This window comes from Bubalus bubalis, chromosome 16, assembly GCF_019923935.1.
Source record: "Bubalus bubalis isolate 160015118507 breed Murrah chromosome 16, NDDB_SH_1, whole genome shotgun sequence".
Lineage (NCBI taxonomy): Eukaryota > Metazoa > Chordata > Mammalia > Artiodactyla > Bovidae > Bubalus > Bubalus bubalis.
Window position 1 is genome coordinate 21896991 of NC_059172.1, and position 17780 is coordinate 21914770.

At 35.7% G+C, this 17780-nt stretch overlaps 1 protein-coding gene across 4 annotated transcripts in view; it reads left to right on the forward strand.

The window, feature by feature from the left end:
- Positions 1–17780, forward strand: part of LOC102401999 — a 200399-nt gene that overhangs the window by 73674 nt on the left and 108945 nt on the right. The window contains exon 1 of one of the 4 annotated variants that reach the window (XM_025266278.2): positions 17724–17775. The exons of the other annotated variants lie outside the window; for them this stretch is intronic. The gene's annotated coding sequence lies outside the window, so the exon portion shown is untranslated. Of the gene's footprint in view, positions 1–17723; positions 17776–17780 lie in introns of those variants that run through there. 4 annotated transcript variants of the gene reach the window in all.

The following is a 17780-nucleotide window of genomic DNA, read 5'->3' on the forward strand; positions in this document are numbered from 1 at the left end:
TGGGAATGTGGAGGTGAAACTCTTTATCCAGTTTATAAGAAGAACCATTGAATGGATCCATTACCAATAGCAGAAAGAAGTCTTAGCTGGCCAAGCCCCTGTCCAACCAGGATGATCAGGTCCTTTCTGCTACACATGAAGCTGTTTGGCCAAGTCCTTCCTTGAGGTTGATATCGGTCCAAATTTGTGCTTTTGAACCCAACTTGAAAGTGGAATCTCAAGAGTTGCAATATTTTAGCTTCTGTTGTCAGCCTCTGCCCCTCACTGAGGTTCTAACTCTTCCTCAGGCCAGGGTAGTATCAATAATATGAAGGCTTCCGTTACTATGGCAAATTGTTGGAATTAGGTGGAGATTTTTGTTTTTCATTAGAGCTCTGCCAAGGGTTATTGTGAACTCCAAGAGTTACCGTTACAGCCCAGTCCTTTATGGAGTTTAAAAAGGCTCAGCTCAAAAGATGGTCATGAAATAGCTGGTGAAATATGTTTGTTTACCAGGGAATTGTAGGTGAACTGCCAATTTATTTCTCTAATTTGTTGGAAGTCAAACCTGGCTTGGGGCAGGAAGAAGGCTCTACATTTTGAATTCATAGGCTATTTACCAGTGTCTGTTCTGCCTCTTCTTCCACCCTAGTGTACCTGGGCTAATTTTGTCCTCTGATTTAAATCGCAATCTAGTTGCTCTGGCATCTCAATTTAAGGGAAAATTGGACGTTGTTTTTCATAGGGAATTGCGAGTGTTTTACTCTTGTCTGAAAACAGATTGTGGCTTCTTTCCCAAGGATAAGCTTAGAAATTACATATAAATCTCAGGGTTTCATTCTTAGCAAAATGTTTTCAATCCCCTTGTCCACACATGAGTATAAATGAATAAAACAGAGAAAAAGCCAGAAAACACCCTGACAGTGTGTGAATATTTCTGATCTGCTTCCTGAGCCTGTCAGCCTACTGAACACATTTTGTTTACTCTATGGTTTCTAACTGCTTTATTGCAGATTTTGTAGGCAGCAGGACAGTTTGGGACTAAATGCATAAAAAAGCTTTTGATTGGTAACCAAGTTAACATTCATCTGCGAGGAACTGGAAAGTAGTTTTTAAAATGACAATTTATTTTAAAATTCTGACAAGGCCAGGTATTTTTCACATTTTTAAAATTTGGATTTGATGTACTTTTCTTCCAGGATCTTGGGTACAAACTTGAAAAATACTTGGTCCAGAGGCTCCTCTGTTACTCCTTACTCTCACTCTTCTGATTTATATTTTGCAAAGGAACCATTTTGGGGGATAATAATATCACCAACCTTACAGTAACTGTCTGCAGAATTAAATGCTATGGCTCTTCAAAGCATGTGCTTCCCTGTCTAGGAGAGCAACCCCAGAGTGGTATCTTTGAGCAAATGTGAGTGAGTTCAGGCCTCAGAGGACACAGCCCAGATCCTGAGATGAAAAGCACAGGCTTATGGTCACTGTCATCCTTAAGAATATCATATTCCATTTCCAGTGCTGTGTCTGGAGCTTTTCATAATGCTAGATATGATAAATATTGATTGTTGGTGAGATTTGCATTTGGTTTCCAGGAACCAAGCAAAATAATCCAGCACTTTTTGTTTTGGCCTCTGGCCATATGAGTCTTCTCAGGCCCAGGAATCCCTTATCTTTGCAGTGCTTCAGAAAACTGCCTTCAATTCTCCTCATCTTGTCTTCTGAGGTCAAGCTAGCATGATTCTTTTGTGCTCACTCTGCAGAAGATTTAATTCAAATTCAGTGTCTTACAGTAGGAAAGAAATGTATAAGATAGCGAGCCCATCTCCCTCCCAATGACAATCATGATGGAGGGGATCATGCCATTTGTACACTTATAACAGAAGAGAGTTGACCCCCATATTGTAGCAGTTTTTTAGAAGTCTTGGTGATTACAAATCTTTTCTGTATTCTAATAAGAAAAAAATCTCTGTCTGAGAAAACCTAGAATTTGTTTCTAGAGGTGATGATAATAAAGTCACAATTCAACATATTGGTGTCATGATTTCCTTTTCTACGTAGTATGTCTTAAAATATGCTTTCATTTAATGATAGCTAGTGAACATTGCTTCGGAGAAGGCAATGGCACCCCACTCCAGTACTCTTGCCTGGAAAATCCCATGGATGGAGGAGCCTGGTAGGCTGCAGTCCATGGGGTCGCTAAGAGGCACGACTGAGCGACTTCACTTTCACTTTTCACTTTCATGCATTGGAGAAGGAAATGGCAACTGACTCCAGTGTTCTTGCCTGGAGAATCCCAGGGATGGGGGAGCCTGGTGGGCTGCCGTCTATGGGGTCGCACAGAATTGGACACGACTGAAGTGACTTAGCAGCAGCAGCAGCAGCGAACATTGCTTAGGCACTTACTATGTGCCAGTTCCTGCTGCAAGTGCTTCACGTATATCATGCTATTTAATCTTCAAGATATTTCATATTCTCATCTTAAAGATGAGGAAATTGATGGTAGGGGATGTAAAATACTTGCCCAAAGTTTAATCTTAGTTATCTAAATGAATCTAAAGTCAGTAAATACGTAGAAACGAATGAAAATGAAAATACAACAACCCAAAACCTGTGGGACACGGTAAAGGCAGTCCTAAGGGGAAAGTTCATAGCAATACAGGCACACCTCAAGGAACAAGAAAAAATTCAAATAAATAACCTAACTCTACACCTAAAGCAACTAGAAGAGGAAGAAATGAAGAACCCCAGGGTTAGTAGAAGGAAAGAAATCTTAAAACTTAGAGCAGAACTAAATGCAAAAGAAACAAAAGAGATCATAGCAAAAATCAACAAAACCAAAAGCTGGTTTTTTGAAAGGATAAATAAAATTGACAAACCATTAGCCAGACTCATCAAGAAACAAAGGGAGAAAAATCAAATCAATAAAATTAGAAATGAAAATGGAGAGATCACAAGAGACAACACAGAAATACGAAGGATCATAAGACAGTACTGTCAACAATTATATGCCAATAAAATGGACAATGTGGAAGAAATGGACAAATTCTTAGAAAAGTACAACTTTCCAAAACTGGACCAGGAAGAAATAGAAAATCTTAACAGACCCATCACAAGCACGGAAATTGAAACTGTAATCAAAAATCTTCCAGCAAACAAAAGTCCAGGTCCAGACGGCTTCACAGCTGAATTCTACCAAAAATTTAGAGAAGAGCTAACACCTATCCTGCTCAAACTCTTCCAGAAAATTGCAGAGGATGGTAAACTTCCAAACTCATTCTATGAGGCCACCATCACCCTAATACCAAAACCTGACAAAGATCCCACAAAAAAAGAAAACTACAGGCCAATATCACTGATGAACATAGATGCAAAAATCCTTAACAAAATTCTAGCAATCAGAATCCAACAACACATTAAAAAGATCATACACCATGACCAAGTGGGCTTTATCCCAGGGATGCAAGGATTCTTCAATATCTGCAAATCAATCAATGTAATACACCACATTAACAAATTGAAAAATAAAAACCATATGATTATCTCAATAGATGCAGAGAAAGCCTTTGACAAAATTCAACATCCATTTATGATCAAAACTCTCCAGAAAGCAGGAATAGAAGGAACATACCTCAACATAATAAAAGCTATATATGACAAACCCACAGCAAACATTATCCTCAATGGTGAAAAATTGAAAGCATTTCCTCTAAAGTCAGGAACAAGACAAGGGTGCCCACTTTCACCATTACTATTCAACATAGTTTTGGAAGTTTTGGCCACAGCAATCAGAGCAGAAAAAGAAATAAAAGGAATCCAAATTGGAAAAGAAGAAGTAAAGCTCTCACTATTTGCAGATGACATGATCCTCTACATAGAAAACCCTAAAGACTCCACCAGAAGATTACTAGAACTAATCAATGACTATAGTAAAGTTGCAGGATATAAAATCAACACCCAGAAATCCCTTGCATTCCTATACACTAATAATGAGAAAACAGAAAGAGAAATTAAGGAAACAATTCCATTCACCATTCCAATGGAAAGAATAAAATACTTAGGAATATATCTACCTAAAGAAACTAAAGACCTATATATAGAAAACTATAAAACACTGGTGAAAGAAATCAAAGAGGACACTAACAGATGGAGAAATATACCATGTTCATGGATTGGAAGAATCAATATAGTGAAAATGAGTATACTACCCAAAGCAATTTATAGATTCAATGCAACCCCTATCAAGCTACCAATGGTGTTCTTCACAGAGCTAGAACAAATAATTTAACAATTTGTATGGAAATACAAAAAACCTCGAATAGCCAAAGCGATCTTGAGAAAGAAGAATGGAACTAGAGGAATCAACCTACCTGACTTCAGGCTCTACTACAAAGCCACAGTTATCAAGACAGTATGGTACTGGCACAAAGACAGAAATATAGATCAATGGAACAAAATAGAAAGCCCAGAGATAAATCCACGCACATATGGACACCTTATCTTTGACAAAGAAGGCAAGAATATACAATGGATTAAAGACAATCTCTTTAACAAGTGGTGCTGGGAAAACTAGTCAACCACTTGTAAAAGAATGAAACTAGAACACTTTCTAACACCATACACAAAAATAAACTCAAAATGGATTAAAGATCTAAACGTAAGACCAGAAACTATAAAACTCCTAGAGGAGAACATAGGCAAAACACTCTCTGACATACATCACAGCAGGATCCTCTATGACCCACCTCCCAGAATATTGGAAATAAAAGCAAAAGTAAACAAATGGGATCTAATTAACCTTAAAAGCTTCTGCACATCAAAGGAAACTATTAGCAAGGTGAAAAGACAGCCTTCAGAATGGGAGAAGATAATAGCAAATGAAACAACTGACAAACAACTAATCTCGAGAATATACAAGCAACTCCTACAGCTCAACTCCAGAAAAATAAATGACCCAATCAAAAAATGGGCCAAAGAACTAAATAGACATTTCTCCAAAGAAGACATACAGATGGCTAACAAACACATGAAAAGATGCTCAACATCACTCATTATCAGAGAAATGCAAATGAAAACCACTATGAGGTACCATTTCACACCAGTCAGAATGGCTGCGATCCAAAAGTCTACAAGTAATAAATGCTGGAGAGGGTGTGGAGAAAAGGGAACCCTCTTCCACTGTTGGTGGGAATGCAAACTAGTACAGCCACTATGGAGAACAGTGTGGAGATTCCTTAAAAAACTGGAAATAGAACTGCCTTATGATCCAGCAATCCCACTGCTGGGCATACACACTGAGGAAACCAGAAGGGAAAGAGACACGAGTACCCCAATGTTCATCGCAGCACTGTTTATAATAGCCAGGACATGGAAGCAACCTAGATGTCCATCAGCAGATGAATGGATAAGAAAGCTGTGGTACATATACACAATGGAGTATTACTCAGCCATTAAAAAGAATACATTTGAATCAGTTCTAATGAGGTGGGTGAAACTGGAGCCTATTATATAGAGTGAAGTAAGCCAGAAAGAAAAACACCAATACAGTATACTAACGCATATATATGGAATTTAGAAAGATGGTAACAATAACCCTGTGTACGAGACAGCAAAAGAGACACTGATGTATAGAACAGTCTTATGGACTCGGTGGGAGAGGGAGAGGGTGGGAAGATTTGGGAGAATGGCATTGAAACATGTAAAATATCATGTATGAAATGAGTTGCCAGTCCAGGTTCGATGCACGATACTGGATGCTTGGGGCTGGTGCACTGGGACGGCCCAGAGGGATGGAATGGGGAGGGAGGAGGGAAGAGGGTTCAGGATGGGGAACACATGTATACCTGTGGCAGATTCATTTTGATATTTGGCAAATCTAATACAGTTATGTAAAGTTTAAAAATAAAATAAAATTAAAAAAAAATAAAGTCAGTAAATATATACAGAAGTAAATGAAAGAATGAACTTGCTAAGCAGTGTCCAGATGACACCAAAGTAAAAGAATAACATTTAATTGGTGTCCAGTTATGACCCCATTGAAATTAATTTTTACTGATGTGAATGCCCTTGGATGTTTTAATATTTGCTAATAATCTCTTACTAGCTGCATGGCCTTTAATACGTTGCTTAACCTGTCTGAGTCTCACTTTCTGGTTATAAGGATGTCAGTAGCTACTGTCTAGGATTGTCGGAGAATTAAGTGAAATAGTCCATGAAAGAGTTTCACATAGTTCTTGGAATTGAGTAAGCATTCATTAATGGTTGACTATTAACCTTTTATATTAATGGAGAGGAATGAGGTACTTGGATCAGACCTGGTAACTATGTAAACATTGATGGTTTCATTTGCTTTAGATGAAGTCAGAGTAACGTGAATATGGCCCATTCCATTACTTAATAAGCTGGTAAACTTTTCCTTTGTGCCAAATAGTACTAATGGAAATATAGAATAGAATTACAGAAAATATGTGGTTTTCCGGTGACCCATAATGACCAAAGGCACCATGTACTGCATTTCCCTTACATGCTGACACTTGGAAATAAAGTCTAAAAAAAAAAAAAAAAAAAAAAAAGAAATAAGCTCTAATAAAGAGAGCTGGTTACACTGAGATGATAATAACAAATTCAAGGTTGTAGGTTTGATGCCTGAAATTAACCAGTTAGTGTGATATAAGGAAATGGTCTGCATTTTGTTCCAGACAATGCTGGAACATTGAAAATGACACAGGATGAAAAGGAAGAAAGGTGACTCCTCACCCCTGGAAAGGCCCCTGAGACTCAAGTTCTACACGTTTGTCAGTGTCAGCTGAATTTTTGAATCCTGATGATGTGTTAGACCCTGTGCTAGGTGCTTTCTATCATCTTATTAAATGTAGTATCAAACAGCAATGTAGGTATTCTTTCCCCAAACATTAATCATTTATGAATCTTAGAGAAGTGAGGAATCTTGTCCAGTTTCCCTTGAAGAGCAAGTGGTGGAGTTGGAACTTGATCTTGTTTTTTCCACCCTGAATTCTTGACCTCCAAGCTATGCATTTTTGCTTCAAGGTGGTTATACAGTGTTCATAGCTTTGTTAATGAAAGCCATTTGACTTCCTTCTGAACATAAGATGTGTTTTTGCTTAGTACTCAAAACGTTTAAAGACTATGAAATGCTAGCAAAATCATGAAGGTGACTCTGACAACCATCCACTGAATGAGTTTCAGTTCAGTTCAGTTCAGTCGCTCACTCGTGTCTGACTCTTTGCGACTCCATGAATCGCAGCACGCCAGGCCTCCCTGTCCATCACCAACTCCCGGAGTTCACTCAGACTCAAGTCCATCGAGTCAGTGATGCCATCTAGCCATCTCATCCTCTGGCATTCCCTTCTCCTCCTGCCTTCAATCCCTCCTAGCATCAGAGTCTTTTCCAATGAGTCAGCTCTTCGCATGAGGTGGCCAAAGTACTGGAGTTTCAGCTTTAGCACCATTCCCTCCAAAGAAATCCCAGGGCTGATCTCCTTCAGAATGGACTGGTTGGATCTCCTTGCAGTCCAAGGGACTCTCAAGAGTCTTCTCCAACACCACAGTTCAAAAGCATCAATTCTTCAGCACTCAGCCTTCTTCACAGTCCAACTCTCACATCCATACATGACCACAGGAAAAACCATAGCCTTGACTAGATGGGCCCTTGTTGGCAAAGTAATGTCTCTGCTTTTCAATATGCTATCTAGGTTGGTCATAACTTTCCTTCCAAGGAGTAAGCATCTTTTAATTTCATGGCTGCAATCACTATCTGCAGTGATTTTGGAGCCCCCCAAAATAAAGTCTGACACTGTTTCCACTGTTTCCCCATCTATTTCCCAAGAAGTGATGGGACTGGATGCCATGATCTTCATTTTCTGAATGTTGAGCTTTAAGCCAACTTTTTCACTCTCCACTTTCGCTTTCATCAAGAGGCTTTTGAGTTCCTCTTTACTTTCTGCCATAAGGGTGGTGTCATCTGCATATCTGAGGTTATTGATATTTCTCCTGGCAATCTTGATTCCAGCTTGTGTTTCTTCCAGTCCAGCGTTTCTCATGATGTGCTCTGCGTATGAGTTTAGTGCTAGATTATTCTCTCGTTACCCTGTTTGCTTATTCAAATGAAACTTTAAAAAGTTTCATATATTCATTTAACTACTGACTTCATAGACAGGGTAAGAAGAAGTAACAAATTATGTAAGTGATTCACTTACTCCTCTTTGTGATGTTTTGCCTTGAAATTTGCATAAAATATGCATAATTCATGTGTCATAGAGTTAAAATAATTTCTAAAGTTTCTAGTTTCAGCTAAGTATACCTTATAGTAAAAAGTCAGTTTAAAAAATCAGTGAAATGATTATTTGAGTCATAACCAGATATCAGATACCTGAAGATACCCAGATTACTGTAGTTAAAATATTTCCTGGAGCAAAAATCAAACATTTTAGAAACAGGCATTAATTCTGTTAGACTCATTCAAAATAATGTTTTAGCAGAGTAATACTCGGTGGTTCAAAAAGCCCAAACATCTGATATTTCAAAAAGTCCTGGGCATAAATCTGGGCTGTAAATTGGCTTGATTCTTATATGATCACTTTCCTTCATGCTATTCCCTGGTCCTTGACAGGCTCCAACCCTGACCAGGTATTATTTACTTGTTGGATTTTGGTTTCACAGAGGATCAGATGAAATCAAATGAATTGCTTATGCAAATTTATCAGCACTTCCCAAAAAAGAGAGCACCCCCACTCCCAACACATATGCATTGATTGATAAATTTAGCAACCGTTCTTAGTAATTGACAGAAAAAATTTATATAACGGGCTAAAATGTAGCCTTTGTTTACTTAAACAGTATTCAACCTTAGTAAAAAACACTACTGGGGCCCTTTAAAATTTTTTTGGTCAGATTTTTAATTCAACTATAAAAACAATTCAAGTGAGAAACTTCAGTGCATTGATTTTGTTCTTTGAGTCATGGCACTGTAATTAGCTGAGTTGCATTTTAAATGCAGCACAAGAACATCTTTCTTGTCTGTTTATGTCAGAAAAAAACAGCTAATGAGCACTTATCAAAAAGATGAACATTTTTTCATTAGATTAAGTAAAATCAAAACAGATTTATAATGTACTATTATGTTTCAGCTTGGAATCAATTGAGTCAAATAGCTAATATCTTCACAGCTTCCTGAGAATTTCTTTGCATGGCAGGGTTCTCCTCCCCCACACATTTAGACTTGAGCAAAGTGCCCATTTGTGATAACTTTCTTTGTGGAGTCAAGGCACTTTCCCAGAGGATTTAGAATTCCATTAATATTATTTGGAAAATCTGAATATTTGTGAAGCAGTTGTCAAAATTGATTTCCTTTGGATTATGCCAGTATGCTTTGCTACTTAATGATACAGTTCTTTAAAATTGTTTTAAGAAATGATTTCCCTCTACTTCTCTTAGTGGTCAGTCAAAATGCCAACTGATACTCAGTACCATGCAGAGCACTCTTCTCTTTTCAGATTTTTGTATTGCTTAAGTGGGTGAATTTTGGCCTATGTGTTACCAAGAGGAACAGATGTTGCAGGTTGATTCCTTAAGAAAGTTTCATATAAAGATGTGCAAGTAAAGAAACTTTTCTTTTTCAGTGTTACTTGGATGGCAGTTTATTTTCAGGTCATCAAAGAGTCTAAGTAATTTCTTGCTTTCTACTGCTGCTGATACTGTTGAGTTGCTTCAGTTGTGTCTAACTGTGGGACTCCATAGACGGCAGCCCAGCAGGCTCCTCTGTCCCTGGGATTCTCCACGCAAGAACAATGGAGTGGGTTGCCATTTCCTTCTCTATGCTTTCTACTAGGTGAGAGTTAAAGTCCATTTTTATCATTGGCTGCTTGCTGCTGTGTAATTATGTGCATATCCACAAAACAATCAATATAATAAGTCATTAAATGAATAAAGAAGAATCTTGACTCCCTTAAGTTTTCTGAGTTTGCATGAAAGTGAATGGACAAGAGATAGATTCCTTGTATACATAAAAAGGAAAAATAAATTGTTTTGGACACTAGAGACTTAATTTAGAGTAATGAGGTAATTTTTGTTCATATCACACTCTTTTTTGGAACAAATTTTGAAAAGTGAAAGTGTTAGTCGCTCAGTCATGTCTGACTCTTTGTAACCCATGGACTGTAACCCACCAGGCCCCTCTGTCCATGGGATTTCCTAGGCAAGAATACTAGAGTAGATAGCCATTGGCTTCTCTGGGGGTCTTCCTGACTCACGGATTGAAGCCAGGTCTCCTGCATTGCGGGCAGATTCTTTACCGCCTGAGCCACCAGCTGCTACCATGCTGATGCCATAAGTATGACACCTTTACAGATGAAAGAAGCTTGATGAATTTCTATAAAGTCATATACCTGTGTAAGTGCCATCCCAGACCAAGGTGTAGAACATTGCTAACCCCACAGAAGCCTTCTTTATGTCCCTTCCCTCATTCCAAAGTAGCCATCATTCTGATTTCTAACACTGTAGATTATTTCTGATGTTTTGGGAATTTACATACCAGGAGTCATACAGCAGCTACTCTTTTCTGTTTGGCTCCTTTCACACAACATTATGCCTGTGAGGTTTATTAATGTGGTTTTATGTAGCAGAAAGTCATTTTTCAAGGCTGTATAGTATTCTGTTATATGGATATCTGCTTTTTGTTTATCTATTGTACTACTGATGAATACTTGTGTTGTTTTAAGTTTGGGTCTGTTATGAGGAGCACTGCTATGGATGTTCCTGTATGTGGTTTTTTGTGGGACATATGTAGGGATTTTTATGAACTATATAACAAGGAGTGGGACTGCTGGGTCATAGTATATCAAGTTATACACTTTTAGTAAATATTGTGAAATAGATTGCTAAATTCTATTAATATCTACCAGTTTGTACTTCCACCAGCAGAGTATTAAAGTTCTAGTTGCTCCACATCCTCATCAACAAAATTAAAATTTAGCCATTATGAGGGGTTTAGAAGTGAAATAACTGTGGTTTTAATTTACATTTTCTTGATGGCTCATACTCATACTCTTTCCTGGTGGCTCAGATGGTAAAGAGACCATCCTGCATTGCAGGAGACTCAGGTTTGATCTCTGGGTCAAGAAGATCCCCTGGAGAAAGAAATGGCAACCCACTCCAGTATTCTTGTCTGGAAAATCTGATGGATGGAGGAGCCTAGTGGGCTTCAGTCCATGGGGTCGCAAAGAATCGGACACGACTGAGCAACTTCACTTTCTTTTCTTCTTGATGGGTAATGATATTTAGTACCTTTAATTATATTTATTGGCCAGTTGAGTATCCTCTTTCATCATGTGCCCATTCAAGTCTTTAACTTTTTCTTTTTAAATTTGGGTTGTGTAATTCTTTTTCATTGATCTGTAGGGGTTGTCTATATATTTTGGAGAAGGAAATGGCAACCCACTCCAGTATTCTTGTAGTTCTTTTTGGATATATGTATTACATAACTCACTGGTGTCCTTTGATAAACACAAGTTCTTAATTTTAATTTAAAAGGAGTTAAATTTATTAATCATTTCTTTTATAAGTGATTTTTGTATCCTTTTGTATTAAGAGATTATTCTGCTTACCCCAATGTTAAAAATATAGTCTATAATACTTTCTAGAAACTTTGTTTTTCCTTTTACATTTAAATCTATAAATCATATAGAATTGAGTTATGTGCATGTTTTGAGATGGGATAAAGTTTCACTATAAAATACAAATTATTAAAAATATTATCCTTTCCCCATTGCATTTCAGTGGCACCTTTTTCATAAATTATTTGGTCTTATGAGGATGGCCTGTTTCCCAGACCCGCTATTCTATTTCATCAGTATGTTTGTTCATCCTGTGCCAACACCACTGTTTCAATTATGCTATATTTATAATAAGTCTTGATAATTGATAATGTAAATTCTTCAACTTTATTCTTTTTCATGTTTGTTTTGACTGTTCTGTCTTACAGTTCTGTGTAAAATTTATGATCAGTTTGTTAGTTTTCATAGAAAAGCCAGCTGGGATTTTGATTAGAATTTATTTGAACTTAAATAGATCAATTGGGGAGACCCTCCCATTACTTGGTCTTCCAAGTTATGATATAGCCCTCCATTTATGTCATTCTTAATTTCTCCTGGCAGTGTTTCATAGTTTTCAGTATATAGGTCTTGCACAGTTTTGAATACATCTGTTTCTAGGTATCTGGTATTTATCTTTTTGATGATAAATATTCTTAGGTAGCATATGTTTTACTAATAAAAATGGTATTGTTTAAAATTTTCCTTTTCCAGTTGTTTAGTGTTAATATCTAGAAACACAATTGACTTTTAAGTATAATTTAAAGGAACTTTGCTAAATTCACTTTTTAATCCTTAATAGATTATTTTGAATATTTTAGGTGTGTACACATATCATCTGTGAACAAAGGTGATTTTTTTCCTAAAAACAATCACTTAAATTTTTTTCTCTTGGACCACAGTATAATGTTTAATAAAAATGATCGCAGCCATTCTGATTTCATTTCCAATTTCAATGGTAAAGCTTTCACTATTTTACCATTAATATACTTAATGTAGATTTTAAAAAAGATATTCTTTATTAGTTAAGGCAGTTTCTTTGATTCCTGCTTTGTTAGGATTTTAATATGAATTGGCATTGAATTTTATCAAGTGCTTTTTTAATATATTAGTGACGATATAACTTTTGTTATTTATTTAGCTAATGGGAGTAAATTATATTCATGGGTTTTCAAGTTTTAAATCAGCTTAGTATTATAAATTAAGTTGATTGAGATCTATTCTTTTATATATCCCCAGCTTTGACATGCCAATATTTAATTTCATTTTGCCAAATTATTACGTCTGTGTCCATAAGAGAGATTGGCTTATACTTTTCCTTTCTTGTAGTACTTTTTCTTTATTGGTATGTTTTGGTATCAAGGCTGTATAGGCCTCATAAAATGTGTTCATAAATGAATTTATTTTATCTGTTCTTTGGAATAATTTGTATAACATTGGTATTAGTTCATGAAATAAAGAACTTACTTATGAAGCCATTTGGTCCTAAGCTTTTCTTTGTCGACAGGCTTTTAATTATAGATGCATATTTAAATGGATATAAGGCTATTTGAATTTTCTATTTCTTCTTGTGTCAGTTTTGGTAAGTTAGTATCTTAAAAAATGAATTATCCATTTCATCTAAATTACCAAATTTTTTAATCTAAAGTTATTTATAACATCTTATCTTTTTAATACCCATGAGATCTGTAGTGATGTCCCTTTTTTGTTTCTTATATTGATAATTTGTACCCTCTTTTCTCTTTATACTCTTACTGTTTTTTTTATCAATTTTGTTTGCTTTGTTTTATTTTCTCAAAGAACAAACTTTTAGCTTTATTATATTTTCTGCTGCAGGGATTGACAAAATACGGCCCATGGGTCAAATATAACCCATTACCTGTTTTGTAAATATAGTTTTGTTGAAACACAAATGTGTCCATTCATTTTGTATTGACTATGCCTGCTTTAGCATTACAATGGCAGAGATGAGTAGTTGTAACATATGGCCCACAAAATTTAAAATGTTTACCATTTGTCCCTTTACAGAAAAAGACTTCTTCTCTACTGTGGTTTTTTTTTTTTTTTTTTTTTTTTTGGTCTGTTTTCTTGCCTTTTGTTCTTATCTTCATTATTATTCTTGCACTTTCTTTGAGTTCAGTTTGCTGCTCTTTTTCAAGATTATTGAGATGGATCCTTAGATCATTCCTTTTCATCCTTAGATTTTCATTTAACTATTGTGTTTTCTCTAGCTAAAGGTTAGGTATATCCCATAAGTTTTTATATGTCATATTTGTATTTCCATTCTGTTGAAAATGTTTTCTTATTTTCCATTGTGATTTCCTCTTTAACTTTATTTATTATCTGGCCTTTGGGGATTTTATAATTGTGTTTTTGTTGTAGTTATTGTTATTGATTTTTAGATTAATTCCACTGTGGTCAGAGAATATACTCTGATTTTAATTCTTTAAAATTAGTTGAGACTTGTTTTATGGCATAGTATGTGTTTTATTTTGGTAACTTGAATATATACCTGAAAATAATGTATATTCTCCAATCAGTGGGCCCTGTGTTGTTTTTAATCATGTTCAATTTTCTATAGATTAATTTATTTTCTGCTTCTTCTTTGAGCTATTGAGAGAGGTGTGTTAGAGCTACACATTGCAAGTGGGAATTTATTAGTCCTTTCGTTTTGTTAGTTTTTACTATATTTGAGGCTATGTTATGAAATCTTCATGTTGAATTGACCTTTTTATCTTTACCAAAGTTTCTCTTTTGTGTGTATTAATACTTCTTGCCTTAAAATCTGTTTTGTCTGTCATTAGTATATCTATGTTACCCTTTTTTCTTGTTTATGTTTGTATATTTTCTGTCATTTTACTACTGACTTTTCTGTTTCCTTGTATTTAAGTTATGTCTATTATAAAAATATGTTGGGTTTTAAAAATATCCATTCTTAGAGTCTATGCCTATTATTTGGAGTACTTCATTGCAATTCATGTAATTATTGCTAATTTTTATTCTTATCTACTTACTATCTTACAGTTTGTTTTTGTTTTTTGTTTTTGGTCTCAATCTGTTTTTGGTCCTCTCACCTGACATATGGCTTTCTTTTGGCTTTGAAAAGTATATTTATTGTTCAATTTTCCCTTTGTTAATTAAATATTCTTTTTCTGATTATCCTAGAGGTTATACCATTCTTCCTTGACTTATAGTCAATCTTAAATTAGGATTACTTATATCTTCTACTAGATTCACCAATATTTTACATTTTTTCCTCATTTACTTTATCATCTTTTCCTTCATGCCTGTGTATTATCCCCCTACCTACCCAACACACACACAATATTCTTTCTGAACCATTTGGCAAGACGTTGCAGATGTCATACTTCTTTATTTCTAAATTCTTCAGTTTGTATCTACTAAAAACAAGGAATTTATCTTATGTAACTAAAGTACAACTTCAAAATTAGAAAATTTAGTATTGATACAATACTGTTATCTGATCTACAATCTAAATTAAAATTTTGTCAATTATTCCAATAATTTCCTTTATAGCAACATTCCCAGTTAAGTATGTAATCTAGGATTATGCATTGCATTTAGTTGTCATGGTTGTTAAATCTCCTTTAACTGAAACAATTCTTCTCCCTTTGTCTTTCATGATCTTGATATTTTTGAAGAGTACAAAGAAAGTACTTTGTAGAATTTTTAAATTTTGGTTTCTCTGGTGTTTCATTATGATTAGATTCAGATATTTTACAATGCAATAACATTGTAAAATAACACAAAAGTGATGTTGTGTCCTTCTCAGGCCATTGTATCAGGAGGCAGTTGATGTTCATTTGATTCCATATTAGTGATACTAACTTTGATAACTTGCGTAAGGAGATGTCTTACCAGTATGAGCCATCATAAACTTAATATTATTAATTTGTAATGAATAAGTAATTTGTGGGGAACTATTTTGAGATCATGGAAGTCATCTGCTTCTCAGCAAACTTGTACCCAGTATACTTTACATCCATCATCCATGATTGTTGACTGGATCAGTTATTACTATGGTACTTGCAAAATGATGATTTTTCTAACTCTGTTATCCTTTCTACATTTATTACTCAGAATACTTATGTAAGGGGTAACTTTCCTCCACCCACATTTATTAATTTGGTAGACTTAAGAATTGTTATTTAATTCAAGATGTTATAATCCATTGATCTCGTTTTAATTTGATACTCAGATATTTCAGTTTTGGCCCTTGGGAACCCACTCAAACAAGCTCCCATGAACTTTTGACATGCTCATCATTCTTTGTACATTTCATTACTTTCTGGCACAGTGAGATATTCCAGGATCATCTTTTACTTTATCTGCCTTAGCATTGTAATCAGTTGTATCCTTTAAGGAGCCTTGGTTCCTTTGTGTGGAGGTGGGTATTTAGAAACTTAGATCTGGGAACTTCCTTGGTGGTCCAGTGGTTAAGACTCCATGCTTCCAATGCAGGGGATAAGGGTTCAGTCCCTGGTTGGGAAACTAAGATTCCACATGCTGCGTGGCATGGCCAAAAAAGGAAAAAGAAACTTAAGTCTAGACACCAAGTGAAGTGAAGTGAAAGTCACTCAGTCATGTCTGCCTCTTTGTGACCCCATGGACTATACAGTTCACGGAATTCTCCAGGCTAGAATACTGCAGTGGGTAGCCTTTCCCTCCTTCAGGGGATCTTCCCAACCCAGGGATCAAACCCAGGTCTCCTGCATTGCAGGTGGATTCTTTACCAGCTGAGCCACAAGGGAAGCAGACACCGAGTGTGCTAATTTTCTACTGCAGTAGAAAATGTATTATATTATATCTAGTCTCAGCTGGATTAGGAAATCTCTATCTCTGCCTCTAACCATGGAGTTCATATTGATGCTCCCAGATCTAATCTAACACTAGAATGTTCAGTTTAGTCTTTTTCCTTTCTATATTTGTAAGTCCTGTTTACAAGTGACGAATCTGGCTAAGATTATTCTCAGTATATTTTACTCACTTGCCTAGGCTTAGATTCACAGAGAGTGTTTTAGATTTGCTACCCCTGCCACTATAAAAAATCATGCTGATTAACTAGTGTTCAATGCTTGTAAAAAGATTTTTGTTTCCAAACTGAGAGTATATAATTAAAACTCTGCATTCAAAAGTAATTATTTTTCCCTTCAGTGTGATTATGTTATTCATTTGAATTTTAGTTAGGCTCATTTATTTCTGTTTGTATTCCATTTTTGGTTTCTTTCCTCTCCATCACTGTTAATTTAACATCATCATCATCATCATTATTTTGTATGAGTATGTAAAGCATTAACATACTTCCAAAACTCAAAATTACACAAAAATCTATATTCAGTGGAGTATTACTTCCCCTTTCCCACCCCATGCACCTTAATGCAGTCTTGTAAATTTCTGGTTTATTCTTCCTGGATTTGTTTTTTAAATAAAAGTAAATACATTTATATTATCTTATTTCCTCTTATTTCTTGCAAAAAAGTATCATTCTATGTATGCCCTTTTGCTTTTATTGATTTGTTTTTTCTTTTTTTTTTTGGCTGTGCTGGGTTTTCATTGCAGCACGTGTACTCTGCAGTGCTCGGTTTGCCCCCTGGCATGGGGGATCTTAGTTCCCCAAGCAGACATTGAACTTATGTCCCTTGCATTGAAAGGTGGATTCTTAACCACTGGACCACCAGGTTAAAAACCACTGCTTTTATTGATTGACAACAAATATATTCTGTAAATCACTCCATATCACGTCTTATTTAGTTTTTATTTACAGTTACATAGTATAGTATTGGAGCTTCCCTTGTGGCTCAGCTGGTAAAGAATCTGCCTGCAATACGGGAGACCTGGGCTCGATCCCTGGGTTGGGAAGGTCCCCTGTAGCAGGGAAAGTCTACCCACTCCAGTATTCTGGTCTAGAGAATTCCATGGACTGTACAGTCCACGGGGTCACAAAGAGTCAGACAAGACCAAGCAACTTTCACTTTCAGTATACTACTGTGTGAATATACCATAGCTCATTCAACCAATCTCTTATGTGTGTGTTTTTTTTAATGTGTTTTTTCACAATATTTTTTTGTTACAAATAATGTCCTTTGTTCATATGTTTTCTTTCTTTCTTTTTTTTTTTACATTCTTGAAGGTGTATTTTCAAGGAAAATTATTAGATGCAATTTAAAAGGTAAG